The sequence below is a fragment of the Bombina bombina genome, chromosome 3 (genome assembly GCF_027579735.1).
Source record: "Bombina bombina isolate aBomBom1 chromosome 3, aBomBom1.pri, whole genome shotgun sequence".
NCBI classification, from domain to species: Eukaryota; Metazoa; Chordata; class Amphibia; order Anura; family Bombinatoridae; genus Bombina; species Bombina bombina.
Window position 1 is genome coordinate 1,146,959,666 of NC_069501.1, and position 20,352 is coordinate 1,146,980,017.

Below are 20,352 nucleotides of genomic sequence, written 5' to 3' on the forward strand. Positions count from 1 at the left end.
TGACGTATGGGATATACAATCCTACCAGGAGGGGCAAAGTTTCCCAAACCTCAAAATGCCTATAAATACACCCCTCACCTCACCCACAATACCATAAAAAGGGTGGGTCTCATGGACTCTTGCCAATATGAAATAAATGAATTTATAAGGTAAGTTCTTACATAAATTATGTTTTCTTTCATGTAATTGGCAAGAGTCCATGAGCTAGTGACGTATGGGATAGTAATACCCAAGATGTAGAACTCCACAGAAGAATCACTAGAGAGGGAGGGATAAAATAATAACAGCCATTTTCCGCTGAAAAAAATAAATCCACAACCCAAAATATAAGTTTATTCTCATAATGAAAAGAAAAAACTTAAACATAAGCAGAGGAATCAAACTGAAACAGTTGCCTGAAAAACTTTTCTACCAAAAACTGCTTCCGAAGAAGCAAATACATCAAAACGGTAGAATTTAGTAAATGTATGCAAAGAAGACCAAGTTGCTGCTTTGCAAATCTGATCAACTGAAGCTTCATTCTTAAAAGCCCACGAAGTGGAGACTGATCTAGTAGAATGAGCTGTAATTATCTGAGGCGGGGCCTGACCCGTCTCCAAATAAGTCTGATGAATCAAAAGCTTTAACCAAGATGCCAAGGAAATAGCAGAAGCCTTCTGATCTTTCCTAGAACCAGAAAAGATAACAAATAGACTAGAAGTCTTCCTGAAATCTTTAGTAGCTTCAACATAATATTTCAAAGCTCTTACCACATCCAAAGAACGTAAGGATCTCTCCAAAGAATTCTTAGGATTAGGACACAAAGAAGGGACAACAATTTCTCTATTAATGTTGTTAGAATTCACAACCTTAGGTAGCAATTTAAATGAAGTCCGCAAAACTGCCTTATCCTGATGGAAAATCAGAAAAGGAGATTCATAAGAAAGATCAGATAATTCGGAAACTCTTCTAAGCAGAAGAGATGACCAAAAGGAACAACACTTTCCAAGAAAGTAGTTTAATGTCCAAAGAATGCATAGGCTCAAACGGAGGAGCCTGTAAAGCCGTCAAAACCAAATTAAGACTCCAAGGAGGAGAGATTGATTTAATGACAGGCTTGATATGAACCAAAGCCTGTACAAAACAGTGAATATCAGGTAGGACGAACAAAAGAGGCCCCTTGAACTATACAATGGTGATCTAATCACCAAGTCAGACAGAGTCAAACATTGGGATTTAAGGATATTGTGATATCTTTGTATAATCCCTGCACCATTGGTTCAGCATACAAAGCTGGAGAGGTCTCATATGAAAACGAGCAAAGGGGATTACGTCCGATGCTGCAGTCATGAGACCTAAAATTTCCATGCACATAGCTACTGAAGGGAATGATTGAGACTCAAGGTTCCGACAAGCTGAAACCAATTTTAATCGTCTCTTGTCTGTTAGAGACAGAGTCATGGACACAATCTATCTGGAAACCTAAAAAGGTGACCCTTGTCTGAGGAATCAAATAACTTTTTGCTAAATTAATCCTCCAACCATGTCTTTGAAGAAACAACACTAGTTGATTTGTGTGAAAATAAGGAAACACCGCAATACCCCATTCTCTGATTACAGAGAGTAGGGCACCGAGAACCTTTGAAAAGGTTCTTGGAGCTGTCGCTAGGCCAAATGGAAGAGCGACAAAATGGTAATGCTTGTCTAGAAAAGAGAATATCAGAAACTGATAGTGGTCTGGATGAGTCGGAATATGAAGATATGCATCCTGTGAGTTTATTGTGGACATATAATGCCCTTGCTGAACAAAAGCAGAATAGTCCTTATAGTCACCATTTTGAAAGTTGGCACTCTTATATAACGATTCAAAATTTTCAGATCCAGAACTGGCCTCAATGAATTTTCATTCTTTGGGACAATGAATAGATTTGAATAAAGCCCCAGACCCTGTTCCTGAAACAGAACTGGTATGATTACCCCTGAAAGCCCCAGGTCTGAAACACACTTCAGAAAAGCCTGAGCCTTTACTGGATTTGCTGGGATGTGTGAGAGAAAATATCTTCTCACAGGAGGTCTTACTCTGAATCCTATTCGGTATCCTTGAGAGACAATACTCTGAATCCATTGATTTTTTTACAGAATCTGCCCAAATGTTTTGGAAGAATTTTAATCTGCCCCCTACCAGCTGAGCTGGAATGAGGGCCGCACCTTCATGCAGACTTGGGGGATGGCTTAAGTTTCTTAAACGGTTTGGATTTACTCCAACTTGAAGAAGGTTTACAATTGGAACCAGATTCTTTGGAGGAAGGATTAGATTTCTGTTCCTTATTTTGTCGAAAGGAACGAAAACGGTGAGAAGTTTTAGATTTACCCTTAGGTATTTTATCCTGAGGAAAAACAACTCCCTTCCCCCCAGTGCCAGTTGAAATAATCGAATCCAACTGAGAACCAAATAACTTATTACCCTGGAAAGAAAGAGATAGTAATCTAGATTTAGATACCATGTCAGCATTCCAATATTTGAGCCACAAATCTCTTCTAGCTAAAATAGCTAAAGACATAGATTTAACATCAATTTTGATAATATTAAAAATGGCATCACAGATAAAATGATTAGCATGTTGAAGCAAGCGAACAATGCTAGACAAATCAGGATCTATTTCCTGTTGTGCTAAACTTTCCAACCAAAAACTTGATGCAGCTGCAACATCAGCCATAGAAATGGCAGGCCTGAGAAGATAGCCAGAATATAAATTAACTTTCCTTAGATAAGATTCAAGTTTCCTATCTAAAGGGTCTTTAAAAGAAGTACTATCTTCCATAGTAATAGTAGTACGTTTAGCAAGAGTAAAAATAAACCCATCAACTTTGGGGATCTTTTCCCAAAACTCCAATCTAACTGCTGGCAAAGGATACGATTTTTTTTTTTTTTTATTGAGGTACGCAAAATAGGCATACAAACAGTATAGGTATGTAACAAATGGCATACAGTAGGTTTTCTGAAAGTGTTACATAATAGAACTTAAACAGAACAGCAAATTTATTATGCAATGCCTATGTCAAGGTAAACCTTCTCTAATCCATGCTAGAGGTCCATCATGGACCAAGCATAAGGGAAATAACTGAAAGTGAGGGAAGGTAAAAGGAAAGAGAGAGACCGCTCTTGGATCTCACAATTGTGACCTCAGATTTTATAGGTTATTTTTCTGTAAAGTTATTTTTACACGTAAAAATAGAATTCCCATAATGAACATTTAAGACCGAGTAGGCTCAATAAGTTATATAAGAGATGCTTAGGGAAGTATATATATTTGGTTTGTGAAAAAAGAGAAAATCATTCTAATGCGCAAGTTATATGGTGGGATGAATAAGAATAAGGGTGTGGCATAGGCAAGAGAAGCCGCAAAGTTAACCCTCCTAAATTAGGAGGTATATTCCACTATGGGGGGGGGGGGGAAGGTGGTGTGCTGAACATAAGAATAAGAAGCTAAGTATAGGTGCAGGTCCAGCCTGCGCTAAAAAAAAGGGCATCCTGAAGAGACTGAGGTCATAGCATAAGATAGGTATTAGTTAGCAGTACGGGAACAGCTCTCCTGTATATATATATGCAAATATAAGTAATATTGATAGCGTAGGAGTATGACATGGTTGCACAACAGTTGCAGATAGATAAGCGAGATCAAATCTATAACTTTAGCACAGAATGATCAATTAGAACATTACACATGTACAAATAAACCCCCTCTACATAAGATAGATATTAGTCAATAGTATAGTTACAGCATTCCTGAGCTACAATCCCACAGAAGCAATACAGAATACACATGAGTTTGCCATTGTTTTACAGCAATTGTAGGTAGGATACCAGGGGAAAATCTGAAAGTTGAGCATATAGCAACAAGGTAGGGAACTGCTCATGTACATTGATATGCATTGTGGTGTAAGACCGTATCTGGAACTATGCTATGGAGCTATGAACCTGTTAAATATAGGCATCACGCTGCCCCAGCCACTGGCAGCGAGATGTCATGCTCACAAATCTCACCTCAGCTCCATGCATATTCAAGCAATATGAAAGCCCACAAACATGAAGGAATATGTAATGAGATATTTGGATGCTATGTCCCAGTAGGTGTAGACAATAAGGAGCTAGTAAATACAGTATGATAAGGCGTACAAACAGTGCTGTCACCTTACAAGGCAGACTAATTGGCATATATTAAAACAGAGTTTGATATCTTACTCTATAAAACATTAACAAACTTAGTCAAAAAATTTGTATGAAGACAGTTAGGTATACCTACGGAAGGTCTGTGATAGCAAAGTATTTTGTGAAACCTGTATATTAAACCTTTCATTCAATGTGCATGTGTTAGAAATAACAAGTATTATTGTCAGCTGTAAAACATATGTATAGAGTTAAGCAGTTCTGAGAGTCCATCACTGACCACCCTGTACAAGGCAAGTCTCAACCCACGCCACATTTCAAGAAGCAAACCTAAGCCTCTAAATATAGCAGCTGCCAGTTACTCCAAGGGTATGCACAGGCCCCGAAATGTATTTTACTCGCTGCAGATTCCTCTCGAGTGACCTTCTGCTTCAATAGGGACCCAAAGCTCATAAATCTTGCAATGTCTGCCTTTGATGTAGGGCATAGGGGCCCATAGGGTGACTGCACAGCGAGGATAAGTTGTTCCCTGTGGTGTGACTGGGGGCCATCTATCAATGAGAGAGGTGCAGGAGAAAAGTGTAAAACATGCAGCTCACCACCAGTGTCCGGTGCAGCGCCACCACACTGTTCCTCTGTTTCCACCGTGTCCAAGAATAGTGGAAGGTGTTCCGATATTACCCTCTTAGCTGTCGGCTTTAGTGAGACAGTTGATGTTTCTGAGCTCCTCTTTACTGCGCTCTCAGCCGGGACACCCGGAGTAGGAGTGTATGTAGAGAGGGACTTGAAAGCTTCAGTTACTGCTTCTAGAAGGGCTTCATTGTGGCGCACCAATAGCTCTGCCATCTGATTAAGAAAGAGCGCAGCCACACGTGTATTGCGCTAGAAGAGGTTAGAAACGGGGTTTCCAAAATTGTTAAGTATAGTTAAACTGCCGTCAGTAGGGCAAAAGATACCGATCCCCAGGGATCTGTTGCAAGGCACTTGGGTCGGATTTTGAGTTTATTTAGGCCCTTGCGATATTGGAAAAATTGGAGCCGTTCCCATCCGGCATCCAAGATGGCCGCCAGGTTCACTCAGCCGCTTAGCAAGTATCAAGTGTTCTCAAATGAATGCAACCTCTTGTTACTCTCAATACAAGATGTCCAGGCTAGAGCTGATCGGTAGGCAGATTAGGGAAATCTAAGCTGCTTTGGTTGCTTTTTTAAGGTAAATGAGCGGTAGAAGATAAAGGTTTGTTCAGAGCTCATGGAATATGCGACCGCTCATCTACCCAGCTGGCTCCGCCCCCAGGATACGATTTTTTAAACCTTGAAGAAGGAATAAAACAAGTACCAGGCCTATTCCATTCCTTAGAAATCATATCAGAAATAGCATCAGGAACTGGAAAAACCTCTGGAGTAACCACAGGAGGTTTATAAACAGAATTTAAACGTTTACTAGTTTTAATATCAAGAGGACTATTTTTCTCAATATCCAATGTAATCAACACCTCTTTTAACAAGGAACAAATATACTCCATTTTAAATAAATAAGTAGATTTGTCAGTGTCAATATCTGAGGAAGGATCTTCTGAATCAGATAGATCCTCATCAGAAGAGGATAATTCAGTATGTTGTCGGTCATTTGAAATTTCATCAACTTTATGAGACGTTTTAAAAGACCTTTGACATTTATTAGAAGGCGGGACGGCAGACAAAGCCTTCTGAATTGCATCAGAAATAAAAACAGAATTTATGTTTACCTGATAAATTACTTTCTCCAACGGTGTGTCCGGTCCACGGCGTCATCCTTACTTGTGGGATATTCTCTTCCCCAACAGGAAATGGCAAAGAGCCCAGCAAAGCTGGTCACATGATCCCTCCTAGGCTCCGCCTACCCCAGTCATTCGACCGACGTTAAGGAGGAATATTTGCATAGGAGAAACCATATGTTACCGTGGTGACTGTAGTTAAAGAAAATAAATTATCAGACCTGATTAAAAAAACCAGGGCGGGCCGTGGACCGGACACACCGTTGGAGAAAGTAATTTATCAGGTAAACATAAATTCTGTTTTCTCCAACATAGGTGTGTCCGGTCCACGGCGTCATCCTTACTTGTGGGAACCAATACCAAAGCTTTAGGACACGGATGAAGGGAGGGAGCAAATCAGGTCACCTAAATGGAAGGCACCACGGCTTGCAAAACCTTTCTCCCAAAAATAGCCTCAGAAGAAGCAAAAGTATCAAATTTGTAAAATTTAGAAAAAGTGTGCAGTGAAGACCAAGTCGCTGCCTTACATATCTGATCAACAGAAGCCTCGTTCTTGAAGGCCCATGTGGAAGCCACAGCCCTAGTGGAGTGAGCTGTGATTCTTTCAGGAGGCTGCCGTCCGGCAGTCTCATAAGCCAATCGGATAATGCTTTTAATCCAGAAGGAGAGAGAGGTAGAAGTTGCTTTTTGACCTCTCCGTTTACCAGAATAAACAACAAACAAAGACAAAGTTTGTCTGAAAACCTTAGTAGCTGCTAAGTAAAATTTGAGAGCACGAACTACATCCAAGTTGTGCAACAAACGTTCCTTCTTTGAAACTGGATTAGGACACAAAGAAGGCACAACTATCTCCTGGTTAATGTCTTTGTTAGAAACAACTTTTGGAAGAAAACCAGGTTTAGTACGCAAAACCACCTTATCTGCATGGAACACCAGATAAGGAGAAGAACACTGCAGAGCAGATAATTCTGAAACTCTTCTAGCAGAAGAAATTGCAACCAAAAACAAAACTTTCCAAGATAATAACTTAATATCAACGGAATGTAAGGGTTCAAACGGAACCCCCTGAAGAACTGAAAGAACTAGGTTGAGACTCCAAGGAGGAGTCAAAATTTTGTAAACAGGCTTGATTCTAACCAGAGCCTGAACAAAGGCTAGAACATCTGGCACAGCTGCCAGCTTTTTGTGAAGTAACACAGACAAGGCAGAAATCTGTCCCATCAAGGAACTTGCAGATAATCCTTTTTCCAATCCTTCTCGAAGGAAGGATAGACTCTTAGGAATCTTAACCTTGTCCCAAGGGAATCCTGCAGATTCACACCAACAGATATACCAAATTATGTGGTAATTTTCTGGTTACAGGCTTTCAGGCCTGAACAAGAGTATTAATAACAGAATCTGAGAACCCTCGCTTTGATAAGATCAAGCGTTCAATCTCCAAGCAGTCAGCTGGAGTGGGTCGAACGGACCTAGAACAAGAAGGTCTCGTCTCAAAGGTAGCTTCCATGGTGGAGCCGATGACATATTCACCAGATCTGCATACCAAGTCCTGCGTGGCCACGCAGGAGCTATCAAAATCACCGACGCCCTCTCCTGATTGATCCTGGCTACCAGCCTGGGGATGAGAGGAAACGGCGGGAACACATAAGCTAGTTTGAAGGTCCAAGGTGCTACTAGTGCATCCACTAGAGCCGCCTTGGGATCCCTGGATCTGTACCCGTAGTAAGGAACTCTGAAGTTCTGACGAGAGGCCATCAGATCCATGTCTGGAATGCCCCACGGTTGAGTGACTTGGGCAAAGATTTCCGGATGGAGTTCCCACTCCCCCGGATGCAATGTCTGACGACTCAGAAAATCCGCTTCCCAATTTTCCACTCCTGGGATGTGGATAGCAGACAGGTGGCAGGAGTGAGACTCCGCCCATAGAATGATTTTGGTCACTTCTTCCATCGCTAGGGAACTCCTTGTTCCCCCCTGATGGTTGATGTATGAACTTGGCCCTCGCTAGCTGAGGCCAAGCTTTGAGAGCATTGAATATCGCTCTCAGTTCCAGAATATTTATCGGTAGAAGAGATTCTACCCGAGACCAAAGACCCTGAGCTTTCAGGGATCCCCAGACCGCGCCCCAGCCCATCAGACTGGCGTCGGTCGTGACAATGACCCACTCTGGTCTGCGGAAGGTCATCCCTTGTGACAGGTTGTCCAGGGACAGCCACCAACGGAATGAGTCTCTGGTCCTCTGATTTACTTGTATCTTCGGAGACAAGTCTGAATAGTCCCCATTCCACTGACTGAGCAGGAACAGTTGTAATGGTCTTAGATGAATGCGCACAAAAGGAACTATGTCCATTGCCGCTACCATCAAACCTATCACTTCCATGCACTGCGCTATGGAAGGAAGAGGAACGGAATGAAGTATCCGACAAGAGTCTAGAAGTTTTGTTTTTCTGGCTTCTGTCAGAAAAATCCTCATTTCTAAGGAGTCTATTATAGTTCCCAAGAAGGGAACCCTCGTTGACGGAGATAGAGAACTCTTTTCCACGTTCACTTTCCATCCGTGAGATCTGAGAAAGGCCAGGACAATGTCCGTGTGAGCCTTTACTTGAGGAAGGGACGACGCTCGAATCAGAATGTCGTCCAAGTAAGGTACTACAGCAATGCCCCTTGGTCTTAGCACCGCCAGAAGGGACCCTAGTACCTATGAGAAAATCCTAGGAGCAGTGGCTAATCCGAAAGAAAACGCCACGAACTGGAAATGCTTGTCCAGGAATTCAAACCTTAGGAACCGATGATGTTCCTTGTGGATAGGAATATGTAGATACGCATCCTTGAAATCCACCTTGGTCATGAATTGACCTTCCTGGATGGAAGGAAGAAGTGTTCGAATGGTTTCCATCTTGAACGATGGAACCTTGAGAAACTTGTTCAAGATCTTGAGATCTAAGATTGGTCTGAACGTTCCCTCTTTTTTGGGAACTATGAACAGATTGGAGTAGAACCCCATCCCTTGTTCTCCTAATGGAACAGGATGAATCACTCCCATTTTTAGCAGGTCTTCTACCCAATGTAAGAATGCCTGTCTTCTTATGTGGTCTGAAGACAACTGAGACCTGTGGAACCTCCCCCTTGGAGGAAGCCCCTTGAACTCCAGAGAATAACCTTGGGAGACTATTTCTAGCGCCCAAGGGTCCAGAACATCTCTTGCCCCAGCCTGAGCGAAGAGAGAGAGTCTGCCCCCCACCAGATCCGGTCCCGGATCGGGGGCCCGCATTTCATGCTGTCTTGGTAGCAGTGGCAGGTTTCCTGGCCTGCTTTCCTTTGTTCCAGCCTTGCATAGGTCTCCAGGCTGGATTGGCTTGAGAAGTATTACCTTCCTGCTTAGAGGACGTAGCCCTTGGGGCTGATCCGTTTCTGCGAAAGGGACGAAACTTAGGTTTATTTTTGGTCTTGAAAAGACCTATCCTGAGGAAGGGCGTGGCCCTTGCCCCCAGTGATATCAGAGATAATCTCTTTCAAGTCAGGGCCAAAGAGTGTTTTCCCCTTGAAAGGAATGTCAAGCAATTTGTTCTTGGAAGACGCATCCGCTGCCCAAGATTTTAACCAAAGCGCTCTGCGCCACAATAGCAAACCCAGAATTTTTTCGCCGCTAACCTAGCCAATTGCAAGGTGGCGTCTAGGGTGAAAGAATTAGCCAATTTAAGAGCACGAATTCTGTCCATAATCTCCTCATAAGAAGAAGAATTACTAATAATCGCCTTTCCTAGCTCATCAAACTAGAAACACGCGGCTGCAGTGACAGGGACAATGCATGCAATTGGTTGTAGAAGGGAACCTTGCTGAACAAACATCTTTAGCAGACCTTCTAATTTTTTATCCATAGGATCTTGGAAAGCACAACTATCTTCTATGGGTATAGTGGCGCGCTTGTGTAGAGTAGAAACCGCCCCCTCGACCTTGGGGACTGTCTGCCATCAGTCCTTTCTGGTGTCGACTATAGGAAAACAATTTTATAAATATGGGGGGAGGTACTAAAGGTATACCGGGCCTGTCCCATTCTGTACTAACAATGTACGCCACCCGCTTGGATATAGGAAAAGCTTCGGGGGGCCCCGGGGCCTCTAAGAACTTTTCCATTTTACATAGTGGTTCTGGAATGACCAGATAATCACAATCATCCAAATTGGATAACACCTCCTTAAGCAGAGCGCGGAGATGTTCCAACTTAAATTTAAAAGTAATCACATCAGGTTCAGCTTGTTGAGAAATGTTTCCTGAATCTGAAATTTCTCCCTCAGACAAAACCTCCCTGGCCCCCTCAGACTGGTGTAGGGGCCCTTCAGAAACCATATCATCAGCGTTCTCATGCTCTACAGAATTTTCTAAAACAGAGCAGTCGCGCTTTCACTGATAAGTGGGCATATTGGCTAAAATGTTTTTGATAGAATTATCCATTACAGCCGTTAAATGTTGCATAGTAAGGAGTATTGGCGCACTAGATGTACTAGGGGCCTCCTGTATGGGCAAGACTGGTGTAGACGAAGGAGGGGATGATGCAGTACCATGCTTACTCCCCTCACTTGAGGAATCATCTTGGGCATCATTTTTACTAAATTTTTTTATGACATAAAATACATATAGTTAAATGAGAAGGAACCTTGGTTTCCCCACAGTCAGAACACAATCTATCTGGTAGTTCAGACATGTTAAACAGGCATAAACTTGATAACAAAGCACAAAAAACGTTTTAAAATAAAACCGTTACTGTCACTTTAAATTTTAAACTAAACACACTTTATTACTGCAATTGCGAAAAAGTATGAAGGAATTGTTCAAAATTCACCAAAATTTCACCACAGTGTCTTAAAGCCTTAAAAGTATTGCACACCAAATTTGGAAGCTTTAACCCTTAAAATAACGGAACCGGAGCCGTTTTTATATTTAACCCCTTTACAGTCCCTGGAATCTGCTTTGCTGAGACCCAACCAAGCCCAAAGGGGAATACGATACCAAATGATGCCTTCAGAAAGACCTTTCTATGTATCAGAGCTCCACACACATGCAGCTGCATGCCATGCTGTCCTCAAAAACAAGTGCGCCATACCGGCGCGAAAATGAGGCTCTGACTATGATTAGGGAAAGCCCCTAAAGAATAAGGTGTCAGAAACAGTGCCTGCCGATATAATCATATCAAAATACCCAGAATAAATGATTCCTCAAGGCTAAATATGTGTTAATAATGAATCGATTTAGCCCAGAAAAAGTCTACAGTCTTAATAAGCCCTTGTGAAGCCCTTATTTACTATCTTAATAAACATGGCTTACCGGATCCCATAGGGAAAATGACAGCTTCCAGCATTACATCGTCTTGTTAGAATGTGTCATACCTCAAGCAGTAAGAGACTGCACACTGTTCCCCCAACTGAAGTTAATTGCTCTCAACAGTCCTGTGTGGAACAGCCATGGATTTTAGTTACGGTGCTAAAATCATTTTCCTCATACAAACAGAAATCTTCATCTCTTTTCTGTTTCTGAGTAAATAGTACATACCAGCACTATTTTAAAATAACAAACTCTTGATTGAATAATAAAAACTACAGTTAAACACTAAAAAACTCTAAGCCATCTCCGTGGAGATGTTGCCTGTACAACGGCAAAGAGAATGACTGGGGTAGGCGGAGCCTAGGAGGGATCATGTGACCAGCTTTGCTGGGCTCTTTGCCATTTCCTGTTGGGGAAGAGAATATCCCACAAGTAAGGATGACGCCGTGGACCGGACACACCTATGTTGGAGAAATCTTTTATATTCACAGGTATATCATGTACATTAGATGTTGAAGGAACAACAGGCATTGTACTATTACTGATGGACAAATTCTCTGCTTGTAAAAGCTTATCATGACAACTATTACATACCACAGCTGGAGATATAATCTCCACAAATTTACAGATGCACTTAGCTTTGGTAGAACTGTTATCAGGCAGCATGGTTCCAAAAGTGGTTTCTGAGACAGGATCAGATTGAGACATCTTTCAAATGTAAGAGAAAAAACAACACATAAAGCAAAATTATCAATTTCCTTATATGGCAGTTTCAGGAATGGGAAAAAAATGCAAACAGCGTAGCCCTCTGATATAGAAAAAAGGCAAGAGGCATATAGGAATGGGGTTTTAAATAATTAAATTATTTGGCACCAAGTATGACGCACAACGCAAACTGAACATTTTTTGGCGCTAACATCCGGAAATTACACACTCGCGTCATTGTAGACGCAACCTTATGCAAGGAACTCAGCATCAACTAAGACGCCGGAAATGACAAATTTGCGTCATCGGACGTACCTTCACGCCAAAAAATTCTCACGCCAAAAAATAATGAAAACTTACTTACCAAAAGACACCCATCCACATATAGCAGATAGCCAAACCAGTACTGAAACAGTAATTAGTGGAAGTAATGGAATATAAGAGTATATCGTCGAGCTGAATAAGGGAGGTAGGAGATGAATCTCTACGACTGATAACAGAGAACCTATGAAATAGATCTCCCGTGAGGAAAACCATTGCATTCAATAGGTGATACTCCCTTCACATCCCTCTGACATTCACTGTACTCTGAGAAGAATCGGGCTTCAAAATGCTGAGAAGCGCATATCAACGTAGAAATCTTAGCACAAACTTACTTCACCATCTCCATAGGAGGCTAAGTTTGTAAAACTGAATTGTGTGGGTGTGGTGAGGGGTGTATTTATAGGCATTTTGAGGTTTGGGAAACTTTGCCCCTCCTGGTAGAATTGTATATCCCATACGTCACTAGCTCATGGACTCTTGCCAATTACATGAAAGAAAATTAAATGAACTTTGAAACTAATTTTTTACAGTGTATAATGTATTAATATAATTATAAAACTAAAAGTAAAAAACTATGTTCTACCATATAATATTTATCCAAGGGATTTAAAGGAACTCCAATCTGTGCTTGCCTGAGTAGATCAGTAGATCTAAATTTCAGCAAAGCATTTGACACTGTCATACAACAAACTCATTCCCAAAGTGTATTTCCTTGGTCTCGACTCAAAAATTGTAAAGTGGCTAAATGGACACTTAACTCAAAATAAACTTTATGATTGAGATAGAGCATGCAGTTCTAAGACACTTTCCAATTTACTTGCATTAAAAAAATTTGCACAGTCTTTTTATATTAATACTTTCTGGGGAACAGTATCGTACTGAGCATGTGCACAAACTCACAGGGTATGCATATAATAGGGCTCCATTTATCATTGCAATTCTCCTACATTTACGCCTATAAATACGCCGGCGTAAATTCTCTCCTATGTATTAAAACAAAATACGACCAAAAAAACTGATTTTCGACCGAAAAATCCGACCACTCTATTCTATCTCGCCAAGGCGCACATGTGCGCCGATTGAAGCTTAAAACAGCGCTTTTTCGGTCGTATTTTCATCAAATCGACTAACAGATCGCCAAATTTCATATTTATCACTATTTTGCGCCATGGGAGAACCTAATATTCTCCTACAATTACGCCCTCCAAAGTTCTCCATATCCACTGAGGAGAACATTTCATTTACTTCATTTTTTGTGAGAGAGAAGATGGAATATTTTCTGCTGTTGGCTGCTATTTCTTTGGCAAGGGGCCGTGAAAATCGTCTTGATGATGGTAATATGCCCATACGGAGACGCCAAAGAGTGCCTAGAGTTTTTTTACCCCGGTGTGGACTACAGGCATTGTCTGATAAGGAGATAAAGCAAAGATTTCGTATAAATAGGGAGAGTATTATAAATCTTTACTCTCTGATCCAAAATGACATAGACCCTAGGACAAGAAGAACAAGGGCGATACCTGGACTTTTAAAATTATTAGCAGTTTTGCATTTCTTGTCAACTGGTTCATTTCAGGCAGTCTCTAGTGCTGTGGTGGGCATTAGCCAGCCTTCATTTTGCAGGCATCTAAGAATTGTTTTAAAAGCAGTTTTGAAACATCTGAAGAAGTTTATTTTTGTACCCAGGAATGTGCAAGAATGGCACACAGTTAAGGCATCTTTTTATCAAGTAGCTGGTATGCCTAATGTTCTTGGTGCAATTGATTGCACACACATAGCTTTAAGACCACCAGCTTTAAGGGGGGAGCAATACAGGAATAGAAAAAGCTTCCATTCACTGAATGTTCAGGCTGTTTGTGATGCCAACCTCAAAATTTGGGCTGTGCGTTCAGGATTTCCAGGTTCCTGCCACGATTACCATATCCTCAAACAATCAGCATTATTTACATCGTTTGAACGTGGAGACATGCCCCATGGTTGGCTATTGGGTGAGTTTAACTTCATATTTTTTGTTGTTATTGTTTTTATGTTTAATTTTGGTTTTCAACTTTGAAGGACATAGATTTTTAGTTAGATGTATATACACTTTAGACCTTTTTTTTTGTGAAAATTAATTTTATGATCTTTTCATTTATGTTATTATTTATTTCATTAATTTCTGTATTGCTAAAAGTGCATATAGATTGTTATTCCAATGTAATAATTCTTTTAATTTTTTTATTTGTAGGTGATAGTGGTTATCCGTGTAGGCCTTGGCTTCTGACACCAGTACCATCGCCCCATACACGTGCAGAGATCAAATTCAACGAGTCACACCGTAGTACAAGAAGTGCTATCGAGAGAACCTTCGGTGTGTTGAAGATGAGATTTCGTGTGTTGGACAGGTCAGGGGGAGACTTGCAATACTCACCAGAGAAGTGCAATGACATTATTTTAGTATGCTGCATGTTACATAATATTGCAATATCTCAAGTTAACGAAGATGATTTGTGTCTTGAGGATCAACCAGATGACATCTATGTCCCCCAACAAATATTAAACAGGCACACTACTAGGGCCGGTGTTCAAAATCGTATGGAAATTATTGAGAGATATTTTTCATGTAAGTAATTTTTTTTTTTTTTGGGTGGGGGTGGGGCAAAGAATTAGTATTATATTTCTGGATTGCTAATTATCTTTTAACATTGTATTACAGAAACCACGGATAACACAGGAGTTTTTTGAAAATTGGACAATAACAATCATCACTACTGTTATATAATCAGACAGATGAAAAAAAAAAGTTGTGTTTATTTGTTAATAAAAAAAAAAAATTTTCTTCTTTTAATAAAAAATTTTTGAACAAACAAACAGCCTTAATTCTTTTTTGTATTTTAAATAACATTTTTATTGTAATAACAAAAACTTGAATACTGAAACATGTAACATTTTTTCTAAAATAACTTAAACTGTAACCAAATTCTAGTGTTTAACTTTTCAACATGAAAAAAAATTGGAACATTAAAGTGCAAAAACAAGAAATATTAATAATTAATTATTGAGTCGGAAATCTTCGATTCAAAATTTCTAATTTCTTTTTGGAATAATCCCTCTTAAATTCTGAATCAGCTTTTAAAATTGCATTTCTTTCTTCTTGTAATCTGATCAGTTCTTTAAAAAATGCATTTTGCTCATTCCTGAACCCCAATGCCATGTCTGTGAGGTTTTGGATATCATTTACCCTGCCTGTGACATCTTCTGGGTTTATCAATTGTTCTGGTCTTTCATCTTCTTCAGAGTCATTGACCATGATATTCTGAGGAGTTTCTAGATTTGGTGGTGTTGGTCCCTCTGATGTTTGTCCCTCAACCTGAGTCTCATCCTCATCTTCTGGACATACCGAATCCTCAACCAGAGGTTCCAAATTGATTTCAACCTGATCTTCTGTATGACATGGAAAATATGTATTATTAATAGGTTACATTCTTAAAAAAAACAAAAAATTAACATGACAATTAAATTAGAAGACAACCTACCCTCGAATAATAATATAGAATTGTCCTGCATCGATTGTAGTAAAGCACGAACACCTACAACAACATAAAAATAATATTAGAATATCAACTGCATCGATTTATACAATCAAAATATACATTAGACTACAAGTTATCATCTGGTTTTTAATTATTATTAAAATATATAACAACTATTGTTTGTTTTTTACAAATAACTTACTCTCCCCTTCTTCTCTTTGTACTGTGGATGTGGAGGGTTCTTGGTCTTGTGAGGTGAATTCATTTTCCAAAGGTTGATCCTCTTGTGCATCAATCTCCTCTTCCTGACGTCCCTCATCTTCTTGCTCTAAATAATATAAATATACTTGTATTAAATTTCAATAATTATAGATAAAAACACAATTTCAAATATTTAGATCGATTTCGATAGACAATAGATAGTTATAACACTGACTAGATTACTTTTATTATAGTTCATGTCTCCATTTTCTCCATAATCCTTATCTGACAAATAAAAATGTAAACTAATCACAATTTTAATATCCAATAGCAGAAATCTACAAAATTAAAGAGATAGTGAGCATATCTACATATACTTTCCATAAAGGAATATCTATTGAATCGAAATAATTACATAATAGATTTCAATAATAAAGATATATAGTTTTTCATTCTCTTTTTTTAAATCATGAACAACAAAATTTGGGTGTCGTTTACATTTAACTTACCTCTAAAATCCATAGTGTCTGCTGGGACATCCAGGCCAACCACAACGGCATCACCCATCCGTGCATAAAGCATCTGTTCAAAGTCCGTTAATTCGGCCCTATATCCAGGGCCTCCACCGGTTCCTTTGGCAGATTGCTTTTCCCTGCAAACCTTTTTCTTTATGTTTTTTCTAATATCAGTTACTCTCTTCCAACAAGCCCGCACATCCTTAGGAAAACTTCCTTCAGCTGAAACAGATCTACTGATTTGTGTCCAAATTGTTCTCTTTCTCTGTGGGTTTACAGTTCTTGCTTGGTACCCAATGATTTTATCGTAGTGTTCGATAACAGCTTCGACCAAAATACAATTCTGCCGATGAGTGAACATGATACTTCTACCGCTTTTGGTCTTTCCAGCTTGGGAAGATGCCATTGTAAAAATGTGATACAATAGAGCGCAAAAAATAACTAAAGTGTTGATACAAACTAAATAAAGTTTTCTTTTATAACGGTTTCCAAAAAAGTATCTAAATGTAGTTGATGAAAATGGGCGTATACTGTCTGATGTTCTGGAAAGATATGTCGCAGTTTATTTTTCATATGGAATACCTGGATTTCCATTTTTGTTTTTAATAACAATTTTACATGTAAATAAAGATAATTTTGTTATGAATAACAATATTAAATTTAAATATCATTACATTGTTATATGTATCTTTAATTTTATTTCACCTTATCAACGGATACATGTAACATTTGTTAATGTTGCCCAAAAAATAGTGCTGTTGTGGCGCAGTTCTATACAATGTTTCATTGTTATTAAAATGGATAAAAAAAACATCAAGTTGTATACTAAAATACGATTCTTGATAATATTTTACAAAATATGTATCCAAATTGAGTGCTATTTGTAAAAATAGGTATTAGCTTACAAAATTGCGCATTTAAAAAAAAAAAAATTAGTCCCGTCAGTGAGTAGAGATTGAATAATATTTCGAAAATGCCACGATCCAAGAAGTTCTCTATTGGAGAATTATTGATTATTTCTTACACTATGGATAAATATTTTCCAAAAAAAAGGAAAGGGATTTTCACTTTGGACCAGGACACAAGAAACCGAATTCTCTGTGAAATGGTGCGAAGAGTAAGGAGAGTCTCTGGGCAAAAACGAACGAGGAAACAATGTCTGAAAAGATATAACGACTTGTACCGGAGGCAATCTAAAATGCGCACTTTGATAAAGAGTTATCTTAAAAAATGTAAGCAATATAGATATAAATATAGTTTAATTATATAATCTTAAGTATTAAAAATGTATAGTTTTTATTTGGAATATTTTCAATAAGATAAACAAGTTAAACAATAATAGGATTAAAAGATTACCATTGCCTGCAGATAAGTGTGAATGAATCAAGTTTTTATAGGATTTTCAGACAAATTATTTGTGTGTTTGGATTTTTAAGAATATATTTTCACAAATTTTGTATTTTATATTTTTTAATAGTCAAAAGAAGAAGAGCTCCAAGGTACCTTCTTCCCATTGATACCAATTCTAGTTCTGAAGGGGAATCAGACCCATTGCCCACAGTTTTTATGGATAAAGATAGGACTCAAGACACAGGTATAAAAAATGTAACTGTAATGTCGAGAAAAAAAAATAATTCAAAGACAGGTATTAAAGTAAATTTATCTTTTAACTATTTTTTTTTATAATGCTATAGATAATAGCACTCCAAATAATAATGCAATGGATGAGCAAGGAGAAGAAGATATCGATAACATTGAAGGTAATCTAAAAAAAAATTCTTTGAGATTTCTTTAACATATATATTTTATAAATATAAATTTATTTGTAATAATAATTTTAGGACATGTAGAGCCTACAGAGTCAGAAGAACATTTGGAACAAGATGAAGAACATTTGGAACAAGAGGACGAGGAGGGCCATGAAGAAGATGAGGTTCATCAAGGAACATCAGGTGATTTTTTATTTTTTTTATGTTGATATATCCATTCTAAAAACATTATATTTATATATATATATATATATATATATCTATATATATATATATATATATATATATATATATAAAACAATTGATATGTATGCATATGTATGCATATATATATATACACATATATATATATCAATTTTATTAATATGTGTATATATTTTTTTTAAAAACAAAAATATATATATATATATAAAAACACAAACACATATTATTTTTATATATATCAATATATATATATATATATATATATAGATAGATCAATATATATATATATATATATATATAGATAGATAGATAGATAGATATATGTAATATATATATATCGACAGATAGATATATGTATATAGATCAAAAAAGACAGATGTAAATATAGAAATAAAATTAATTGAAAGATAACATAGATAGAGAGAAAAATATTGTGTAAGATAGATATATTTTAAAATTACATTATCAATACATTGTAATCAAAATTTTGTTTTTTGAAGAAACTCAACAAGAGGTACACGATGAAGACTCTCAGTCACCTCAATATTATAACTGGGGTAAGTGTTATAGCATTTATGAATAAATATATGTTATTGCTGTTGTTAATTCCATTGACAGATATTTTTTTTACTCTCATGTCTATAAATGCTATTCAAAATAATCAAAATATATATATATTTTTTATTTTTTAGTTCCGGATGATGAAAAAATTGTAATAAGCAAAAAAGAGCTCCTTGAAGTCCTGCTTAAAGCTGAAACTGGACTGATAAGCAGTTACTCAGCAGTCAGAAAAATGAGGCTGAAATATGAAAACATGTAACTTTTTCATTTATGTGTTATTAAAAAATTTATGAATGTGATGGCAACATTTTTTTTAATTTTATTTTATATACAGAATAAATGCATATATTATTTAACAAATATAAACAATTGTCGTTATTGTGTAATATATATTGAAACATCTTATCAATGAATTGAAACATCTTATCAATGAAAGTGTAAGATTAGGTCAATGTAAGACGTTAATTTGAAAAGAATAGTAGTGAAATGTCTAGAGGGGTTGTGTAAAGTAGGTAGAGAAAAACAAATTAGTTGGTAAAGATAAAAGACGTGTTGAAAATCAAAAGGAATAATAGTTAAAGGTCTGCATGGGGTGTCTAAAATAGCTAAACAAAAGACAAAAAAACAAGACTTTGTAAGACATGTGCTAAAATAACGTAGAATAATAGTAAAAGGTCTGTATGGGGTGTCTAAAGTAGATAAACCAAAAAATAAGGACTTTGTAATATGTGAGACGTGTTAAAATAAAGTGGAATAATAGTATGGGCTCCATTTATCATGATAAACGGAGGCCTAAAAGGTCTGTATGGGGTGTGTAATGTAGAGAAACCAAAACACATGACTTTGTAATAAGTAAGACATGTGTTAAAAATAACGTTGAATAGTAGAAAAAGGTCTGCATGCGGTGTGTTAAGTAGATAAACCAAAAAAAATTACTTTGTAATATGGAAGCCATCTGTTAAAAATAACGTGGAATAGTAGTAAAAGGTTATGGTTTGTAAAAAAAACACAAAAAGAATAATAATATAGAAATTTGTTCAATTCATATTACAAATATAAATGTTTATATAACCTTAAATTACAACAATTATAACATTAATAAAAAGAATGGCTATATCCAGTAATAAAAAAGGAAAATACCAAAAATATGCGCTTTTTTACGATGATGGAATGGTAAATATAGTCGAGATTTATCATTAACACGCCGCATCTCGACTTTGGAAAAAAGCGGTATAATACGACCAGTTTTTTGATAAATATTGGCGCACAAGTGCGCCTCACAGAGGGCGAGCTGCGGAGAACTTCTTGGAGAACTGAAAGTCGGATTTCTCCAAACAATGATAAA

At 37.6% G+C, this 20,352-nt stretch overlaps 1 long non-coding RNA gene across 1 annotated transcript; it reads left to right on the plus strand.

Annotated features, from left to right (window-relative positions):
- Window positions 1-17,948: 17,948 nt before the first annotated feature.
- LOC128652114 (uncharacterized) lies at window positions 17,949-18,406 on the plus strand. The gene is made up of 3 exons (XR_008401270.1): window positions 17,949-18,067; window positions 18,168-18,233; window positions 18,315-18,406. It is a non-coding gene; the product is annotated as an uncharacterized LOC128652114 (long non-coding RNA).
- Window positions 18,407-20,352: the final 1,946 nt, after the last annotated feature.